Source organism: Sapajus apella, unplaced genomic scaffold (assembly GCF_009761245.1).
Source record: "Sapajus apella isolate SASKATOON/1434 unplaced genomic scaffold, GSC_monkey_1.0 scaffold42, whole genome shotgun sequence".
NCBI classification, from domain to species: domain Eukaryota; kingdom Metazoa; phylum Chordata; class Mammalia; order Primates; family Cebidae; genus Sapajus; species Sapajus apella.
The window spans coordinates 5,645,321-5,668,111 of NW_022436982.1; the positions used below are offsets into that span (position 1 = coordinate 5,645,321).

General features: G+C 35.5%; 1 protein-coding gene across 3 annotated transcripts in view; it reads left to right on the forward strand.

Moving 5' to 3' along the window:
- LINGO2 (leucine rich repeat and Ig domain containing 2) overlaps positions 1-22,791 on the forward strand; it is a 1,269,869-nt gene that overhangs the window by 739,285 nt on the left and 507,793 nt on the right. For all 3 annotated transcript variants that reach the window (XM_032300226.1, XM_032300225.1, XM_032300227.1), the window contains exon 4: positions 19,612-19,697. The gene's annotated coding sequence lies outside the window, so the exon portion shown is untranslated. The remainder of the gene's footprint in view (positions 1-19,611; positions 19,698-22,791) is intronic.

The window sequence follows — 22,791 nt, forward strand, 5'->3', positions numbered from 1 at the left end:
TGTGTGTGTGTGTGTGTGTGTGTGTGTGTGTGTGTGTGTGTGTGTGTGTTTCTCATCTTGAGACTTGGAAACCAAAACCTGCAATGTGCATTATCAACCTTTGTCTTCCTCCCTCCTTTCTTCCCTTTCTCCCTTACTTCCCCCTCCCTTTCTTCCTTCCTTTTTTTTTTTCTTTTTCTTCTTTCTCCCTTCCTCCTACTTTCTGTCTCTCTGTTTTTGCCAATTGGAAAACAAATTTGTCACTTTAATTTGTGTTTCCATGGTTGTTCACAAAGCTATTTCTTATCTATTTATTGGCAATTCATTTTTCTTCTGTGAATTTTCATGCATTCTAAATCAAATACCTTCTAAATCTATGGAGAAGTGGATAATAGATCTGGATTGCAAAGCAGAATATTGGGTATAAATTTCTGCTAAAGAGTGTTTTCAAGTGCTGGTAGGAACATCACCTGTATGTAGGGGTGTGTGTGTGTTTCTTAGGCATGTCTTTTTAAAAACAGAACCTAGGTAGACAGGTGGATTTTCTTTTCTCCACCATCCCTTCCCCAAATTGAGAGTCTCTGACTTTTAATAGGGAAATTTAATAGATTCTCATTCCTATTACAGTGGTCACTGATATTTTAGAATTACTTTTGTCACTTTAGTGTAGATCTTTTTTTACTTGCCATGCTTTCCTTAAATTGCCCTTTTCCCCACTTGACTTTGTTGGATTGATTTAATGTCCTTTGCTTCACTTAATTATTTGTAATGGTTTAAATTTCTTCATCATATTTACACTGAAATAGTGGCAATGCTTAATATTTTATTTAAACTTTAAAAGTTTTATTTTCTACTAACATCTGTAATCATTTAGTGTTTACAGCCACATTTAAATAAAACAATGAGCTCAGCATATTTCTTCTTTTACCTGCTCTGCCTTATCTTTAGTAGAAATAAATACTTCCTAATTGCTAACAATTGTGTATGATGCTTTAAGTATATTTTCATATAAATATACTGATAAAATTTTTGTTCAACAGTGTTGCATAAATTTGACATATTTCTTGATATGGAAATCTTTTTGTTTGTTTTGCTAAGATATATCCCTTCACAATATTTTCAGAAAGGACCTGTAGTTGGTAGATAGAATGTTATAAAAGTCATTCCTTTTCTCTACTATTTATATGTTATTTTCCTGTGTATGAGATCTGAGCTTTTAAAGACATTGTACTATTATGTTCAGTCTTCACTTTAACTGCTGAAATATCTTTGACTAATTTAATATTCATTCTTTTGGAATCAAACTGTTTTCCTTTTGTAGCTTTTTGTCCTTTGACTTTGGAAATGTAGACTCATTTTTACTTTACTGTATATTCTTTCTGTTCAATACTCAGTGATCACCTCTCTATTTGGAGGTATCTTATTTTTCTCATTTGGGGATATTTTATATCTTTTTAATTAAAAAGTCATCTATTCCATGATCCTTATTATACTCCTCTGGAAATTTTATCAGGTAAGTACTGAAACGTTGAAGTCTACTCTTCCTGCCTCCAAATTCTATTTTACCTCTTACCTCCTTATTTTTTTTGTAGGCATTCTGAGAAAGTATCTTGTCTTAATTTTGCAACCAATTGACTTCAGTTTATATCTAATCTATTTAGCTATTAATCTATTAATCTACTAATTTAATCTATTAACCTATATATCTAATCATTTAAAAATTCTAGCACCCAATTAATTTTACTTTTTTCAAAAAATATGTTTTAATCATTGTTTTTCTAGCTATAGTAGTACCTTTAATCTTTGAGGATTCTAAATATTAATGCTGTTTGTTTCCCTGAAATGTCTGAGGATTTAACATTTTCTGCCTTTAGAGGAATACAGCTTCTGATTACAAGGACAAGGGCATGTAAACAGTGATTAGGAAGAAGGAGAAGGATGTCTAGTAAGGTGAAATATGTTGGTATTGTGTTTTCTCAGTATGAAGGGTCCCATCTTCCTTGAATACAGAGGCACAGCTCTGCTTCTTTAATCCTGCTTCCCATCTGGGAATCTTCAAAGTCAGAAGACTCACACAGTAGCTCTATTCAGAGTTTCATCCTTTTACCAAAAGATTCAGCGTCAGCCAAAACCAAAAGAGCCAGAGGGGCAGATGACTCCTGAGTGTTGAGAACTAGAGACAGAGGTTGCTACTTAAGGGGAAAGCAATACCGAGAAAAATTGCTGGTGTCACAATTTGCCTTCAAGTCTAGGATCACTTTCTTTGATTACTAACAAAGAGAAGTTTCTAGGAGGTGACATACTTTTTGTGGCTTGTATGACTGTGCAGCTGTGGTATCCTGTGGGGACATACAGAAAGCTATCTACTATTCTGTGATTAGTCTAGAAAGTCTTCCTGTGAGAAATGGAATGGTAGAAAACAGATGTTCTGCAAGCTTCTTTGGAAATGTCACACCTATAAAGTAATGGCTTTTCAGTGGGAATAAGATGAAGTAATGCTATTTGTTTAACAGCCGCTACACCATGTCCTGTGCTACATGATTTCATGTATGTTGTGTTGTTTAATTTTTAGAAGTGTATCCTCATCACTCTTTCCATATGAAGAAAACTAGGATTAGTAAAATTGAGTAACTTACCCAAAGTCATTCAACTGTCAAGTGGGAAGTCTGGTATTTAACCCATATATGTCTAAATAAAACCCATATATGTCTACATTAGAATTGCTGTCAGGCACTTGAACTAATTTCAACAAAACAAGAAATTTACCTCTCATTTACTTAGGGCCAAAAACTAAGGGATTTTGATCCTTGACAACAGACTTTACCTGGAACTATGATCACTCAAGACTTTATCAGGTCTATCCTTATATACATATTGAATAGTAAGATAAAAGTGATATTCAAAACCCCAGGTAGGTCTGACTGATAGGTCTTTCTGCCTCCTAATTCCCCATGTCCTACGTTGAGTGCCTCAGAAAACAAACAAGTCATCTGTCTTTCACGCTAAGGCTGGAAAATGGTATCTTCATTCCTCTGCATCTCCAACTGACCTCCCATGACTTACCTTAGGTTTGCCAAAGAAGGGAAAAATTGTAGCTCTTATAACATGTTAAATAAGCCCCTCTTCAGAATATAGAGAAATGAATCAAAGGCTGCTTTCTTATGAAAATACATGTAGATATTATGGATATAGGTTAAGTCCCCATAGGTTTGCCTTCTTTCTGATATTTAAAGATTAAAAAAAAAGTCTTTCAGTAAAATATCATAGTGGATAATTTAACATTTCACAATGTTGATCTTTATTTCTACCATACAATGTAGTATTCTTTTTATTATATAATTGTCTTTTTTTATTGTCTTATATCTTCCATGCACTAGACAGCTACTGATCAGGGTAGCCTAAATATTAGGTGATACAAAGGTAATTGTGTTACTTGCTATTTAAAAGTAATCGCAAAAACCACAATTACTTTTGCACCAAACGAATACCTGTTAATATTTATTCTAAATCTAATAATCTATGAATCCATAATTCTAGGTGTATTAGTCATGGTTCTCTAGAAGGACAGAACTAATAGGATAGATGTATATATAAACTGGAGTTTATTAAGGAGAATTGACTCGCAGGATCACAAGATGAGATCCCACAATAGGCTGTCTGCAAGCTGAGGAGTGAGTAAGGAAGCCAGTCCGAGTCCCAAAGCTGAAGAACTTGGAGTCCAATGTTTGAGGGCAGGAAGCGTCCAGCACTAGAGAAAGAGGTAAGCTGGAAGGCTAAGCCAGTCTAGTCTTTTCATATTCTTCTGCCTACTTTTACCCTGGCCATGCTGGCTGTTTATTAAGGCTGTGCCCACCCAAATTAAGGGTGGGTCTACCTCTCCCAGCCCACTGACTCATATGTTAATCTTTGGCAGCACCCTCACAGACACACCTAGGAACAATATTTTGCATCCTTCAATCCAATCAAGTTGACAGTGTTAACCATCACACTAGGATTTAAATAGATTTTTGTTATATATTTGTTTGCTTCATGATTTTTCAAATAAGTAACATATAAGCTATCTGTGTTACTCACCTTAATTACTCTGAAACAGCTAGAAAAGTCTTGGAGAGATGGGTAGAAAGTAGGTACTGCATTTACCAATATATCTCCAATGATTTATTACCATGTCTTCTTTTGATGCCTGTGGTATTCTCAGCTGAATGCCTACTGAATATCCATCCTCACTTGTTATCTTTACTAACAGACCCCAACATTGATTTTAGAAGTGATGTGTCAGTTATATATACTTTCTTGGTTACCCTGACAATGAGACATGGTCATGTTTTGAATTCTGGAGAAAGAAATGTAGGTAGAAGTAGTAACAAAGAGATTCTCTTTAGGACAAAAAGGCAAAGCCTCATAAGGAGAAACACTTTGACTTTCTTTCTTTGGTCATATCCTTAATCAGAAAATGCAAATGATTGCCTAGAAATAAAATAGGACAAGCATCACAAACTAAGGACTATGGATCAGGATGATAGGGAATACTTGTGTCCTTAAAGACACACACCTTTAAGCATCTCAACCAGCCTAGAGACTTCAAAAATTGAGCCCCTCCGGGCGCGGTGGCTCACGCCTGTAATCCCAGCACTTTGGGAGGCCGAGGCGGGTGGATCACGAGGTTAAGAGATCGAGACCATCCTGGTCAACATGGTGAAACCCCGTCTCTACTAACAATACAAAAAATCAGCTGGGCATGGTGGCGCATGCCTGTAATCCCAGCTGCTCAGGAGGCTGAGGCAGGAGAATTGCCTGAACCCAGGAGGCGGAGGTTGCGGTGAGCCGAGATCGCGCCATTGCACTCCAGCCTGGGCAACAAGAGCGAAACTCCGTCTCAAAAAAAAAAAAAAAATTGAGCCCCCTTCTGCCAGAGTTCTTTGGGTTTTCTATTATTTGTACCTAAACCAATAAAATAGGTTAACACTTCTGTAAATTTTTGAAACCTAGTGAGCTGCAGCTGTTTTTAGGATAATGGCTCAGTGATGAAGTAGGCCACCTTTTTTTTTTTTTTTTTTTTTTTTTTAAGCGTCCTTCACAGTTCTGTATTTATTGACTTCTTCCCTCCAGGACAGATGGAGGATCTTTCTTAGTGTCCTCTATTATGGCCATGTTTAGTAGTCCCTCTGGATGCTGGCTGGAATTCAGAGACTCATTGATGGTTAGGGATCTCTTTAGTTGAAACCTTTCCATGCATCTTCTTCAATGGAGGGGATAATTAACAGCTGTCAGTATATCAGGAGTTTAGTAGAACTTTGGAAGATATCCAGAATGATTTGTAAAGCCCTACTTTTAACAAAAACAACAACATTAAGCTTGACAGGACTGTGTGGTATTTTATTGTAACCTAAAGCTGTGTTATGCAGCTTCAGGTTGCCAAGAGCATATCCTTCATTACAACAGTGACAGTATTAATATTATACCAATACTCTGCTGTAGTTTTGGATTCTTTTTAAAAATGTGCTACAGGCTAGCATAAAGCTTTCAGGATTTCAGCATATGACTTAATGCTATGTGTTCTCAATGCTTTATTTGTTTGGCACAGAGTTTTTCCCCCAAGACACTAAAACTGGGAGATTGGATAGTTTAGACAGATTGATCAGGCATTGTTCTTGTATTCCACTTAGCCTCACTGGCACACGCAAGACACACAGCACCGAATGGAATTTAGCTCTCTGTGGAGCATTCCTGTCTATATCTGTTTCTATTAGGAATCATAGGAGAGAGTGAAAGCTGACATTTTGAAATCTGATATAAAATTGTTTTCAAAGATATTGGCAACACTAAGTGTCCCATACAATGATGCACATGCAAAATTTTCTATGAGCTTAGTACTAGAAAGATCTATCTCCTCCTGATCATTTGATACATGTGTTCAGTTGCATGGAAGATATAAGACACACTCCAACCTGAGTGATGGAAACTCTGTCTAAAAAAAAAAAAAAAAATAGGGAATTGTAGAAGAAAAGCTACTCTCCCTGGAGTGTGACATTTTAAAGCATGATATTCACAATCATTTATAAATATTACTCAATCACTATTCTGGAAACTGACAATTTATGCCACAGGATAGAGAGGTAGGGAGAGGAATTCCCACCTCTACCCTATATGCATCATTAGAATATAAGCGTTTTTGGTTCCTTTAAAGGTCTTCACAGTTCTTGAAGCCTCAGTCTCAGTAAGCGTTGGCTAAACAAATAAAAATAATTTATTTTAAAACACTTTGTAAATTTCAAAACACTGGACAAAATATAAGGTATTTGTTTATTGGTCAAACATTTATAGAGAAATTTTTATCCAACCTGAGTCACCATCACACAATTTGATGACAGTAAATAATATGATTAACTCAAGAACCATTACAATTTAACTTTGAATCATGATTTAGTATAACCAAGACCATCATGTGGTAAGATAGATCTGATCAAATTATTTCTAGAAAAATCTTTCATTGAGGTTTTATACTTGGAGACACTGCTTAATAACAAGGGCATTTGCAAAATTAAAAATAACTACATCTATGACTCATTATGTTCCAAATACACAAAAAACTCCTTTGATTCTCACAAGTATATGAAATATGTTCTATTCTTTTCCTTATTTTGCAAATGAGAAAGTGTTGGCTTACATATGTCAAATAACCTGCTTAATATATAAACAGTTAATGGCAGTGCTAAGATCTTAACTGAAGGTTTCATCCTAGAGCTGGTGTTTTAACCATTATCCTATATTGGGTTGACTTAATCATCTTAGGATAACTCACTTTGGATGATTCTGTGAAGAAGTTGGAGCTATTTATAATATTTTTTAGTTAGTAAGTAATAGATTTCAGTTCCTTGGTGCGGTGTTTCTTTGCTACAGTATTTATTGTTTCTCTATTTACGTGGAATATCATTACGTCTCTTTAAATTCTTTTCTTAATGTCTTTTCAGAGCTCTAGAGACACTCCCAAATATTTGCCAAACATTAAAAAGCACAGAAACTCTAAGAATCCACTTTTTTTTTTTTTTTTTTAATTTGAGAAGGAGTCTTGGTCTGTTGCCAGATAAGAGTGCAGTGGTGCGATCTTGGCTCACTGCAACCTCCTCTTCCTGGGTTCAAGCGATTCTCCTGCCTCAGCCTCCTGAGTAGCTAGGATTACAGGTGTGCACCACCATGCCTGACTAATTTTTTTGTATTTTTAGTAGAGACGGGGTTTCACCATGTTGGCCAGGATGGTCTCCATCCCCGATCTCATGTTCCACCAGTCTCAGCCTCACAAAGTGCTGGGATTACAGGCATGAGCCACCTGCTCCCAGTCTAGCACTTGCAATTCTTATCCTATGACTCGTAGCATTTTTACTACTCAAAATCACCCCCATGGGGAAAGTGGAAGAAATGTTTTAAATCCTAGTTTTAAATGACTATCATTTGGCTTGGTAAGAAAGAATGTGCAGATATTCAAAATAGATGTCAGCAGGGCTATACTTTAAAAGCATGCTTTTCCAAGTATACATGTGTGTATACTTTTAAATAGGTGAAATGACTAAATATTTTCTCTGTTTTTTTAGCTTTTGATCTATACACTATAGGTCATATTAAAAGCTGAGAAGCCTCGTCAAATACCTAACCTGTGTTGGCTGGGAGCATCTTGACAAATTAAGCTGAAAAAATATTCCATAATTTTATTATCTAATTAATGAGTTTGGGTTAATGACTGCAGAAATATTTAACATTTATGTCATATCAGCAATAAATTAGGATCAAGTCTGAATGTAGCTAGCAGCATTCTCAGGCCTAAGGTGTCAGTGCAGAAAAGATCAAGATTTATGCTACTGCTTATGTTAGTATTTCTTGTGGGTATTTTATGTATATTTGTGTACACTTTATTCAATCTTCCATTGGGCAATTTGACATTTCCAACACATTTCATGTGAGTTGAGAAGTAGAGGATGTTTCACGGGAAGAATGATTATAATTAATTGGCTATCATAAGTGTGGCTTTCAAGAGTTTTTAGATAAATATCCTTTAAAATTTTGGCATAAGAATTAGCATGCATATGGCCCAAACTCTATTTAGTGGTTTATAAAGAAATAATATAAGGCTTATTCGAGTAGGATTGGCTTATGCTAAACCACCTTACCTGCATTCCAGAAATCCCTGGTGAGTAGAAATTAAAAATATCAATTTATTCTTTAATGCATGCCCCAAATCACAGTGGTGGGAAAGGCATACTAAAATAATATTTATCAAAAGATTTCAGTGTTCCATAGACTCTTAGAACACCTGCTATTGGAAAGGTACAGAGGATGAAAAGAAGCTGCTTTTGGGCACCATGGGGACTAGTGTCTGTCTACAATATTATCTGTTAGATTAGTGAGTAACTTTACCTTTACATGGGCTTTCTTCCATACAAAGCAGAGCTCCACTTTTTCTTTCTGTAGTTTACATGTGGGCTACATTTTTGACTCCATACCTTCTTTTACTCTACCTTGAGGCCATCTTTCTCTGGAACTGCTCCTGCCGTCTTTGCTTGGCACTAAGCCTCTTGAATGTTTTTTCTCTTTGTCTCAAATAACTCAATATCTTTAATGGAGAGACTGCAAGCATTCTACAAAAGAGAATCTGGCTGTATGTTCTATAAAATCTATCTCTAGTCATAGATTGTGAGTTTATATTACTATCTTATTATTATTATTATTAAAATTCCATTTAATTGGTTTTTTTGGAACTCGTGGTCCTGTTTCATGAGTTGAAGAAAGATCAACACAAGATTTATTTTACATTAAAGTACTATTTGTTTGGAGGCCTCATAGCACAAGAGCACTATTTAATATAACAGAACTATATGTCTCTTGTACATGGGGAATAACTTTTAAAAGGAAATCTGAGCAATAAAAACATACACAAACACTCATACACATGCATGCACACACATGTGCATATGCACATGAACATATGTATATATGTATGTATACCTTCTTTGGGAAAAATAAGGCACTGTGGAAAATTTCCAGGAGACAATGACTTGATTGGAATAAACATTTGTTTTCTCAAAATGACACAAGGGAAACCATAGTTTTTGTCAGACTTCGACTACTTAGTAAATATTTACTGAGCACCTGTTACTTTCTATCGGTCATTTATAACACACAATTTGCCAAACATAATGACCTACATTTACCTCTCTTGTGTGTAAGAAATTGTCACAAGAATCTTTCAGTTGTCATTACTATGCCTGTTGTTTTCAAGAAAATAATTAGGCCAAACAACAACTAGTGTTGCCCTCAAGCAGATTATTAGAAGTAAACAATACTCGAGAGTGCAGACGTGCTGGATTTCAAATCAGCATTAGAAGGATATCCTCAGCTCTCCTCATCCGTACTAAATTGATGTCTTTTCAGACTGATTGAAATTAATTCTGAAAGTGTGTGCCTTTTCTCCTACCACAAAAGATAGTCATTCTGAGCTGTGTCACCTGGCTCCATAATTAAAGTAACCTCTGCCATACCAATCAGTAGAGATCTCAAGAATAGGAACAGTGATTCAGCTGTAGCAGGACTCAGAATCACCTCCTCCAAAGCCAATTGCCAACAAGATTTTTTTCCCACTGTCAATCTCCTGAGTGGATTTTAGAACCGAAAAGTAAATATCCGCTCTTGTTTTTAAGTCTCCTAATAGTTACAGGGCTGCACAGACACCATGGGAGTGTAAAACCTTGCGACTGATGGTTGTATCATGCTAAGCGGGGTGGAAACGTGTACAAGGGGTTGATATCAGCAACCATGTTTCAGGGTTGTTGCATGCTGTGGCTGCTTAATTTATAGAGCAATGGAAGACTCTATCAAAAAATTTGCTTTCTCCACATCCTCTCCAGCATCTGTTGTTTCCTGATTGTTTAATGTTCGCCATTCTAACCAGCATGAGATGGTATCTCATTGTGGTTTTGATTTGCATTTCTCTAATGACCAGTGATGGTGAACTTTTCTTCATATGTTTGTTGGCTGCATAAATGTCTTTTGAAAAGTGTTTGCTCATATCCTTCACCCACTTTTTAATGGGGTGTTTTTTTTCTTCTACATTTGTTTAAGTTCTTTGTAGATTCTGAATATTAATCCTTTGTCTGATGGATGGATTGCAAAAAATGTTCTCATAGGAACGTTTTTACACTGTTGGTGAGAGTGTAAATTGGTTCAACCATTGTGGAAGACAGTGTGGTGATTCCTTAAGGATCTAGAACCAGAAATACCATTTGATCCAGCAATCCCATTACTGGGTATATACCGAAAGGATTATAAATCATTCTATTATAAAGACACATGCACACATATGTTTATTGCAGCGCTGTTCACAATAGCAAAGACTTGGAACCAACCCAAATGTCCACCAATGATAGATTGAATAAAGAGAATGTGGCACATATGCACCTTAGAATACTATGCAGCCATAAGAAAGATTGAATTCATGTCCTTTGCAGGGACATGTGTGAAGCTGGAAACCGTCATTCTCAGCAAACTAACACAAAAACAGAAAAACAAACACTGCATGTTCTCACTCGTAAGTGGGAGTTGAACAAAGAGAACACATGGACATAGGGAGGGGAACATCACACACCGGGGCCTGTCAGGGGGTGGGGGACTAAGGGAGGGATAGCATTAGGAGGGATACCTAATGTAGATGATGGGTTGATAGTGCAACAAACCACCATGGCACACATATACCTATGTAACAAACCTGCATGTTCTGCGCATGTATCCTAGAACTTAAAGTATGACAAAAACAAGCAAAAATTTTTCTTTATCTTATCAGTACACAAATACTTCCCTCTCCCAGCTATCAAAATCCAACCTCATCAACTCCCACTGTCTTCTTCTATATCCTTAGTGAAGTATTTTTCATCTGTTCAGGCTGCAATGAGCTTTCTTCCCTCTGAATTCCACAGTTATTTATTGTCATTATAATTTACTTAATACTTAAACTTTTAGACTTTGAATTGTAGCATATTATAGTCTAGTTAGCTTATAGTATAAGTTTATCTACATAACTAGACTGTAATTTCTTCAAGAGAAAGAGCTGTGATGATACTACTTTGTATCATCCAGAGTGCCAAGCACTGTGCTATTCTCATAGTATATAACAAACTAAGTTGCTGGGTGAATCAGCCAATGAACCAGCAAGGAGGAAGGCTGGAGGAACTGGTGAAGCACTTTTCTCAGATTTTTACTGAAGATAAAACTATTTAAATCTGGGATAAATTGTAACCAAAGACAGGATTTTAGAATGATTTCTGACAAATAAGAAGTTGGGAATCATTGAAATCCCTTACCAGGAAACATTATGGTTTACATGGAATCTGAGAGATGATCCAGTCAACAATTTTACTTGATAACAGAAAAACTGAGAACCACAGGCATTGCTGTCCTGGTTTACTGAGCTGTTTGAGGGGAGAGTCATGACCTAGACGTCCTTTCTCTGACAGATGTCTTTCCATCCCTCTCAAAGCATTCAATATTTTGGAGATTTAACAGGCAATTGATTGAAGTGTTGTCTGTGTGTTGCTCACAACACCCTATAGGCAACGTCTCTCCCTGACACTGCTTTGTAACACCAGCAGATTTAGAGTTGAATTGTTAATCCATTAATATTGTAATAGTTCCCTCTCTGGCCACTTTTGGGAAATAGAAATTTTTTTTAAGTTTAGACCTTGTCACTAGTCACAAGTTAGATACATTTACTGTTATTCTCATGGTGTTCCATGTCGGCTAGTAGCTCCAGAAATGTCATACACTGTTCGATATATTTTAAAAGGAGACATTGACAAATTGAAGTACATCCAAAAGAGGGTGACCAGAATAGTGAAATATCTACAAACATGTCACGTGAGGAATGTGGCTGTCATTTTGTATTCAAGAAAGTGGTGATGTTGAGTCTGAAAGATGCTCTGTATTCCTGCAGGGCAATGATAACTTCCTTCAATTACTTGAAGAGCTGCCTCATGCTACTGGGAGTCTATGTATTTTGAATAGTTTTAGAGGGCAAAACTTGGGCTGATGTCTGATAGGTACAAGACTTCCACTGTATATGAACAGATTTATCCAACAATTGGAGCTGCTGTTTCAAGCTCCATTGTTGGTGCCAAGAGAGCCATATTATCGGCCCTCCTTATCAACAAAAGCTGGTATACCCTATTTTGAATGGGAGATAAACTGGACAACTTGAGTCACTTATGACTAGAAAATTGTGTAATTATCTGAGTCATTAGGCTATTCCCAATGGGTGACAGTCAAACCTCATCAGCAATTCTAACTCACCTCATTCAGGAGAAGGGTATTTTTTAAAAGGTCATGCTACTGGAAGCTATTGCCGTTACTAGAACCCCTAATTAAATGCCCAGGCTTTAGATAAAGCTTAGCCTGTCATATTTATTTCTCTCTTCTTAAGTTACCATAATCTAAAACTTTTCCTGCAACAATGAAAAAAATGTAGTTCTTTAGGAGGCTGTCTTCATTGAGCTACATGAAGGAAATAGAATGTGTTTAAAATAATCTCCTTCCTCCTAACCTTTCTAGGTTAATAGTGGATGTTCTGGTGGTTTATATGAAACGACTGTAATTTAATGAACTACAGCTTTGAAAATGATAGGAAATGAATCAAAATGTAAAATGTGCTATAAGTTGTAGAATAAATAAATCATGTTCCAGTATATTTTAATTAATGACACAGTGAGACAACATGTATAATATAAATATTCTTTCACCTCTCACTTTGATGAGAATAGAAAGTACATATTTAAAAGTTATTTTAAGGCCTGAATGTGAATTAAGCTACCATCCTAGTTACAGTTAATTTTTTATATGTTTTTTTTTCCTGTCACTAGAGCAGCAGTCAAACCTCATATTTAGGTTTCATACAGATTTCATTGAGCACACAAGTTCCATGATGGAACTCATTTTATTAGACCCTGCACTCCATACGAAACATCAATTGCAGAGGGTCACACCACATCTCTAGCTGTCACACCAATATCTTGCTGAGTGCCATCTGCAATGTCTTAGGTTCTTTATTTATACTGGAACTCATTTAGTTTGATCCTAGAGCTATTTCCAAAATGCCTGCAGTACACACACAAAAAAAACACTTTATCAGCAGACAGTCCATTGCTTTGTAGATAGGAATATTAGCAAGATTTTCTATGGTAGTGGAGATCTAGACAAATGATGATAATAGGCTTAAGGAGAAACAATTCTAACAAAAGTTGTTTTATATTAAATGAATCTACCTATCCTAAATTTGTATAGCTGAAGTGGGATTCCAATGCCTTATCTCTTTTAGGTTTTGAAACGCAAATCTAGTATTTGAGACTGTTTAATTCTTCTTATATAATGTACCTGCAATTTAGGTACTACCACCAGGTGATAAAGTTATCACCAGGTGGAAAGAGCAATGTGGGCTAGGCAGAAAAGTCTTTCTTAAAATGTGTCTGCCTAAGCCTCATAATCTCTGATGGGCCGACATTCTCAGCCCAGTAAAAAGCTTATTCATAAACAAGAGAAGTAGTTGGTACACAAGGAACTTTAAAAATGGCAGAAGATAGAACTGCTGTAAGAGAAATTCAATAAAAACTTATACAGAAGAGGGAGAGAGCATTTCCAGCTGAAAGTAACAGAGGGAGTCAGCATTTGATCTAGATCTTGGAAGGTAAGAAATATTTGAAAATAAAGAGACTGAAAGGAATATTCCTCTGAATATAAATACGCACAAATCTGTCTTCAGAGAAAGGAAAATAAAGTATTTTAAAAAGTGGCTAATCATGCAAATTAGAGGACAAATAAATTTTGGTAGGCATAGGCTTTGGAGGTAAAAGACTGAAGCCTGGTTTGTATGATTTATTAGGTTAACTAAAGGTTTAGAGTAGCCATAATATCTCTGTGCTTCAATTGTGTCATGACAAAATATGGATGTTAATAATTATTTTGCATATTTTTTCCTGAGCATGAATTTAGTCACAGTTATGAAGATCTTAACTATTTGCAATACACTTTTGCACTATGAATTTGCACATAGGAAATGAGCCCAAAAAGGTAAATCAAAAACATTTGAAGGTTTTGAGCCCAGGTTTTAGAGTTAGAAATGGGGCTCCATGTCCATTCCCTAACCCTGTAAACAGGTGAGCTTGAGAAATGTTTTGATAATGAGTTGACAACATTGGTTTAGAGAATTTAATGTGGTGAAATTAGGAATAGAATTGATGTATGAAAAGGAGGCAGGACTGTTGTTGAGGAAGATGACCTCGTTGAGAAATTATTGCAGTAAGAGGCAAGAGGTGGTAGGAGCCATAGAAATAGAGAAGTTGCAATGTCTTTTGTTTCTTCAGGAAGGTCAATTAACCCTCTATAAAGTTGTAAGTTATAGAAGGGCATCAAGGCCTAAAAGGAGAGTTGGGATACTAAAAAACAAAAATTAAAATTAAAATCGAGTAAAAAAATTGGATAGAAAGCATGGAAGCATTTTAGGAGTAGACTGAATAAGCAAGAGGCTGAAATCTGAGAAGCCGGCTTTCAGGGGAAGTGGTACATGATTCCAGTAAGACATTAACCTAAGGATATTAAAGTTATTTAATTCCTCCTCCTGGCAATAGTTTCCTTCTTAATTTTTAGCCTTCTTTCCCCTTCCAATGAACTCTTCAATCTACAGTTTATTTTTCTCTTTATTTCTATCAGAAGTTTACCTAAACGATTTTCATTTTACTCCCATGTCTGTGTCTTCTGCCATGGATTCCTTGAGCCTGTTCCCATCTGCTCTTAAAAAAGAATAAATTTCTCTGAATAACTGGCTTTCAAACATAATCAGAGTTAAGATGCTTTAATTATAAAGCCACTTAAGTCTTTCCTTTCAAAGAAATGATTGAAGATAGCATTTGAACATGTGGGTAAAGAAAACCATAAGGTAGATCTTAGGAGTAATGTAGAAAATGAAACTGGCCAATCTTACTAAACCTCTCTCAGAAAGGAGGCATACTAACCCACTGGGCAAATACTTTGTTTTTCCTGTGTTGTTAAATGTTCTTGTTTCGGTGGTTAAATCACCATGAAACCATTATTGACCTACGGTGATTATAATAGCAACTCTTTGTGAATGTTAATGAACCTCATAGAAATCATAGCATTACATAATCTATCAAAACAGATAGTAACAATTTATTATGATGGTTGAAATTTTGTTTAGAAAGTAACCCTATTTAAGTTTCTCTCAAAATGTATGTGAATGTGTGTGTATGTGTGTGTATATATAGGAAGTAACCCTATTTAAGTTAAGGAAACCTACTTCTTATTTAAGTAATCCTTAAATAGGAAGTAACCCTATTTAAGTTTCTCTCAAAATGTATGTGAGTGTGTGTATGTGTGTGTGTGTGTGTGTATTAGGAAGTAACCCTATTTAAGTTAAGGAAACCTACTTCCTATTTAAGTAATCCTTAAATAGGAAGTAACCCTATTTAAGTTTCTCTCAAAATGTATGTGAGTGTGTGTGTGTGTATGCATGTGTGTGTATACACACACATGCATACACACACACGGTTTCAGTAGTTAAGACATTCTTCAGGGCGGGTGCAGTGGCTCATGCCTGTAATCCCAGCACTTTGGGAGGCCGAGGCAGGCAGATCACGAGGTTAAGAGATCGAGACCATCCTGGCCAACATGGTGAAACCCCACCTCTACTAAAAATACAAAAAAATTAGCTGGGCATGGTGGCGTGTGCCTGTAGTCCCAGCTACGTGGAAGGCTGAGGCAGGCGAATTGCTTGAACCCGGGAGGCAGAGGTTACAGTGAGCTGAGGTCGCACCACTGCACTCCAGCCTGGTGCCCGGTGACGGAGTGAGACTCTGTCTCAAAAAAAAAAAAAGACATTCTTCAATATGGTACTCATATGGGAGAAATACTCATTATATATAGGACCAATGACTTTTCTTTAAAGGAACTAGAGAAATGTTCCTGAAGTATATTGTTGTTTGGAAACTTGGCTGAAAAGACATGTAAGAAATAAGCGTATTCGTCACCTGAGTCTATCATTCTTAAATGAAAAATATGTCAGAAATAAGCATTTATGTATTACATGGGTCTGCCATTATTAAACATCTAGTTATTTTATTTCATTCTTTCAACAGTGATTAAAACCTCTGCTTTCAGAAAGATCTTTGGCAGTAATATTTAGCAGTAAAATGACCTTTTGCTAAATTTTGAAAATAAGGACTAGAATCAGTATTCTGTAAAATTTATAATGACATTACCTATGTTTTTGCAAACATTTCTTATTTTGGCATAAGTATTTTCCTTTAATAAAGTATATAATACAGAGCTAATTCCTGTGTTCTTCTTTGTAATATACTTGGCTACCTTAAATACCTTCTAGCAGAGATTTGATTCTTTAAAAAAATATTAAATTTCCCTTAATTATAAAAACAAGGCTGAGCATACCTGAATTTAACATCATTTTTGACACTTTTAAAACTTATATTCTTGAACTAATTCTTCCATCACAAAACTCTGTCTCTGTGTATTAACAGTTTATTTTTGTAATGATAATTAATATATACAAAGCACCAATGGAGTGCCTCACCATTAGTAAGAGCCCAAAGTCAAAAATACTGCTATATAACTTTCATTTCATCAGTTTATCAATTAAATGAAATAAGTACATACAAGTATATAAACCACATATTTAGCACAGTGTATTGTAAGACTTCATAGATGATAACTAAAATGTGTACTGTAAAAGGAATCAGAAATGTAGAAAAAAAGTATACAAAATGCAGAAGTTATCTCAAATATTGGCCAGTTACAAAAATACAGTATTTTATTTATTTTATGTATTGTTAAATTTAAGGGAGTCTGAATTATGTGACATCAAGATACACACTTATTTTCAAAGCAAGGACAATCTTATTCAAATTACAAAGTAAATAAGAGCAGAAGTATGCATTATTTGTTAACTACTTAGTGATATATTGTTGATCTCACAGAAATGGCATTTGTCTGAAGAGGAAAATGTACATTTAAAAAAACGAACTGTTATAACAATATTTTTGCACATGGGAAACACACACAAACACACAGAAACATACAATGGGAACCTTTCGAGAATCTTTTTGAAACCTTCTAAAACTGACCTATCTTCTGAATTCTTGTTACTCAAAGTGTGTGAGTAGATCAACACCATCAGAGTAACCTATGTGATGAATATAGATTCTGCAGCCCTACCCTAGACTCACTGAATGAAAGATCTGCAGTTTGATGAATGTGCATATAAATCTCTATGTAACTCATATTTGTTTTAATCTTGAGAAGCAATGCTTTAAATCAAACTGAGAAAAAAAGTCAGAACAGAGCTTAGAGGGCTGCATATATTTTAGCAGAATGATCCAGATAGGAAAAAAAAAAAACAAATGCTGCTAGTGGAAATCACAGAGTCTTTATATGTTGTTTTGTGTAAATAAAACCAATACATATGTCCTTAAATAATCATTCTAGTGCCTCATTGTACAAGCTTACTTCAGGGTTATTTGTCTCTTACTGGTTTCTCCAGTGAGGAGGAGAGATAATAGACAATTAAACAAATAAAATAAAACATGGCTGTGGGTTATGATGGAAGAAGAACTCTTTGAGTGTCAGGGAAAACTTCTTTGAGAAAGTGACTTTTGAACTGAGACCTGTAGGATGAAAAGGATCCAGTCTCAGAGCATTCCAGGGTTGAAATCCAAAGTCCTTAGTTGCTGAAGACCATGGCTTATTAGAGAATGAGCTGGCAGAAAAATGGAAAAGAATTATATATGGTAATGTTTGAGAGATCAGCTGCAGCTAGCTCATGTCAGAAGTAGGCCACAATAAGATGATTGTATTTGTTCCATGTGCAATAAAAAGTAGTTGAAGAATTTTAACCAAAGAAGTAAAATGATTATTTATGCTATAAATTCTGCAAACAATGTATTGTAGAAGGTATCAAGCATGGGGTCAGTGGGAATAGGTGAAAAACTCTTGCTATATTCTAAGGGATAGATGGTGGTGGCTTATATTGGAGTATTGTAGTGAAATGTATGGATTTTAGCTATAATTAGCCTGTAAAATCACATGGAAAAGAAGGGTATCAAGGAGATTCCTACATTTCTGGCTTGAATACAAGGTAAATTTTCAGTTTCCTAGAAAATAGGGAAGGAATTAAGAAGGTATATGGGAAAATTGAAGAGTTCCAATTTGGGTTAAGTTTGAAAGGCTGTAGAATACCTTGAAGATTAAGAGAATGGATTCTGAAAAAGTTCAAATCCTACTCTGTCCTTTTACTAGCTGTGGATCTTGAATAATTCACTTAAACTGTGCCTCATTTTTCTCATCTTTAAAAATAGGGATGATAATAATACCTGCCATCCAGGGTTGTTGTAAATATTAAATTGGATCATACTCCAAAATATTAAGAACAGTTCATGATACAGTATAAACAATACATAATTATTGCCATTATTATTGGTCACACAAGTGGCAGTGTCACATAGAAAATCTGATATGTAAACATCAAGTTTAAAGGAAAGTGATTGACATTCTAATTATTTTCAGAAAGCATTTTTTCCTCATTATACTTCTTTTGAGTGAATGAAAATTATCCTAGAATAGTTTCTACTGTTTTTTGCCAACTTATCTTTCTCTCTTTCTGTGGATCACAGAAGGGAGTTGGTGTGGAGTAGATTAAGAAGGAAATGACTCGAGGCCATCCTGGCCAACATAGTGAAACCCCATCTCTACTAAAATATAAAAATTAGCTGGGCGTGGTGGCACGCATCTGTAGTCCCAGCTACTCGGGAGGCTGAGGTAGGAGAATTCCTTGAACCTGGGGGGTGGAGGTTGCAGTGAGCCGAGATCGAGCCACTGCACTCCAGCCTGGTGCCTGGTGACAGAGTGAGACTCTGTCTCAAAAAAAAAGAAGGAAATGACTGCAAGAAAATGGAAACTTCATATTCCAGTTCTAAAAAGAACATCTCATTCCTTTTTACAACTACACAATTCCAAAAGCAGATTCCAGTTTTTAATTGATGGCAAATAAATTTTCCTTTATTAATTAATCATTATGATTTCTGATTTGTCCAATATATTAAATACTGAAACCACAAGGAATAATCTTTGACTTGCTTGCTGACCACATTGTCAAATTTTAACCTTTGAAATGGCAGGTATACTGACACAGTAAGTCTTCTCCTTCAGGTCTGTTTTCTCCTTATTGCATTATAACAAAATACTAATTGCCTTATGGAGTTTAAGTACACAGACCTACAAATATATGAATGGCTTTAAACACGAGCTTCATTTATTCTTCTATTTAATGAAAAAAGAAAAATTATTTAATGATCAATTTTGATAGATTGTTATGTTCTGTGAATTCCAAGATAAACATAACAATATACTTACCTTCAAAATTATAAACATGTGAAGTGAATTAATCTCTTGCATTTCTTTCAAGCCTTTATAAAAAATACTACATAAATGTTATTTATTATAGTTATGGCCATTAATATATTAAAATACTTCTTGAAGCAAGTGAGTGTCATTTTTCATTTCCTATTTTTTTGGCAGCCTGGAAATAGGGTTATGAGAAGAAGCTCAGAACAGAGCAGCAAAAGTGGCCACCAGCAGCATGAAGAGCCCAACAATTCAAGCTGGTAAGTGGGTCTCTTTTTCTATGTTTCAGGAAATCTGTTGATTCTGTGTCTTATGGGAAAACGTTTATAAATAAAAATGAGAAAGCTTCTCAAATGTAGCCTAGGAAATTTATTCTCATGACTTGGAAGACTTTAGGGTGGTGGTATTCTGTGGGAAACTTGACCAAACATTTTTATAGACAGACATGGATTTAAAGTAGCTGTGTAGGACTGTGAAAGTTGCTGGCATTGTTTGATTCTTAGTTTCCTTATTTTGAAATGGAGATTATTATAGTTATTTTATTAAATTTCTATAAGAATTAACTAAGACATTGCATGTAAAGAATTCAGTACTTTTCTTAGCATAGAGAAGCAGCTTAGAGATAAAAGACTAATACTAACTGAATACTTTTCAAGTACCAACTACTAAATACTTTTCTGTATTATTTAATCCTCACCTCAACCTGAAATTAGTAGTGATAATTACCCTTATTTTATAGATGAAAGAAAGTTTGCGACTAACAGATGATGTGACTTGCCTTCAAATCATATGCTGCTCCCTGAGACAGTTATTTTGTGTGCAATTGTATCCATTGCCAAAATTTCTATTTTTTGTATTTATTTGTAAAGTCGAAAAACCTTTATTATCTAATATATGCCTGGCTTCTTTCAGCTGAGATGCCATGCTACTTCACAAATAATTATTACTTAGTATATGATGACTATATATTTATATGAGGCCTTATATTTATAAATAGCTTATGAATACATAAATGTGTTTAGTTTTCACATACTCTATAAAAAATGCAGGGTGGGGATCATTATTCATATTTTTACAGATTAAAAAAATTCAGATTCTGAGAGATTAACTGGCTCTCTGGATGTCTTAGAGCTCAGTGCTTAGACTCTCTGTGGGCAAGGGTTAGTTTATTTTTAACCCATTGCAGATTGAATGTTTCTGTAAAATACTAAACATTAATTGCTGGAAAAAAATGAAATGATAGAAGACAGCAAATATACATATCTATATTTTTATTCTTGTCATTATTCTATAAACACAAAATTACCTCATTTCTATAAAATTTTTTATACTTTCTCCCAATATCCATAATCCTTATGGTGCAGACCAGTTACTGTTTGCAGACTGATACCACTTTGGCCATACAGGTGACAGCTGACCATACAGCACTGGTAAAACTCGTGATACAAGTGTAACACTCAATCTGGGGTTTCCATCTCCTAGTCCAGGTCTTCTCATAGTACCCTAGACTGCCTGAACACACAGTGACAAACCTGTTTTATGGTCCAAGGGACAGGAAGATCAACTTCCAAATTGTTAAAATGGAAGCGGTGCAAGAAAAGTGAAAAATGACAAAAATTATATAAGAGTTCTATGAATCAATTGACATTTAAAAAATTAGGAAAACACTTGGAAGCCTGTAGGAATGACTTATTTTACATTGATTTATAAAACATCAAGACTTCTAAAACTTCAATATGTGTTATGTTTTTGAAAAACTTTCTCAAGATTTCTTATGTCTCTTCTTTTTTCATTTTGTTTATTCTTTGAAAAGATAAGTTAAATTGTATTTAAAAGACTAGCTCTTGTCAGTTCAAAGCAGTATACAGACCTGTGTACAATTCTAAGAGATAAATGTGGGTCCTGGCCTGCTGTGAAATAAAAACAAACTCATTTCCACACTACATTGAAGGGGCTTGAAAATAAATGTTACTTGTTCATTCAAAAACTACCAAAGAAAACTGCAGCACTTTTGGTGCAAAGTAAAATGTACATTGAGTCAGCAATGAAAATTTACTTTGTAAGATGATTACGTGGCTTTCTCAGTTCTACTGAAATGGATCCAAATATTTACATGTGCTATTCTATTAATAACTATTTTACCATCTGTGTCAAAGTAATATTACACAGATGTTCAGGAATAGCTTTTGGTTGTGAGTAAACATTAAAGGAAGATTGAATTTTTCTCAAAATGATGCTGATGGAATGTTTTTTATCATGGTTTAAGATGTCAGAAATAAGTGTTTTTTTAAAGTTCTATGAGCTTCACAGTGCTTAATGTAGCTTAAAATGGCTATAAGGCCACAGGGAAAGGTGGCATTTTATGGTAATATTCAAAGCTGAGATATTCAGGCAACCTATCATTAGTTTCTGGGAAGACTCTACATTGCTAAATTGAAATTCATAATCTGAAGTAAAGAAAACACCTATGGCTTTCAGTAATATAGAGAGACTCTGTGCTGCTTCCCCCTGACTCAAAGATCCAAGATTTGTATTACTCAGGAAGTTAAGCAGTCATACCTGGGCACCTTTCTTCAATCAGTGACTCTGCATTTGTGTTTATTTAGTGATTACTTCTGCTCCCACTGAAAAGGGAAGAAAGGAATGCATTATGTCCCAAGAAAGAGAGATGTAGTCCCAAAAACATTGTAGGTGTCACAATCATGGGAATAGAGACAGTAGTAATGTGTACATGCCCACATGTGTGCGTGTGAGAGAGAGAGAGAGAGAGAGAGACAGACAGAGACAGAGAGAGACAGAGAGACTCCAGAGATTTTATCAGATCAAGGTGAGAAGACCATAGAGTGGGTAAAGATGATGATCCATCTACCAACATTCTAGAAGAATTGCATTAAGTGAATGTTTTCTACTCATTGGAATTTGGGCCTGAACTTCTTCATAACAATCTACTCTTCAACTGCAAAGGTTAGAAGCTTTCTGCTAATAAAATAAGTTATCAGTAGAGCCAAGGGCTAATGGTTAATCTTGTCACCTGTCCGTTAGAAAACCCTATGCTTCGATCGATTTTTATCACAATCTCAGGTCAGTAAAGAAAAAAAAAAATAGGGCCGAATGCGGTGGCTCAAGCCTGTAATTCCAGCACTTTGGGAGGCTGAGGCGGGTGGATCACAAGGTCAAGAGATCAAGACCATCCTGGTCAACATGGTGAAACCCCGTCTCTACTAAAAATACAAAACATTAGCTGGGCATGGTGGCGCGTGCCTGTAATCCCAGCTACTCAGGAGGCTGAGGCAGGAGAATTGCCTGAACCTTGCGGTGAGCCGAGATCGCGCCATTGCACTCCAGCCTGGGTAA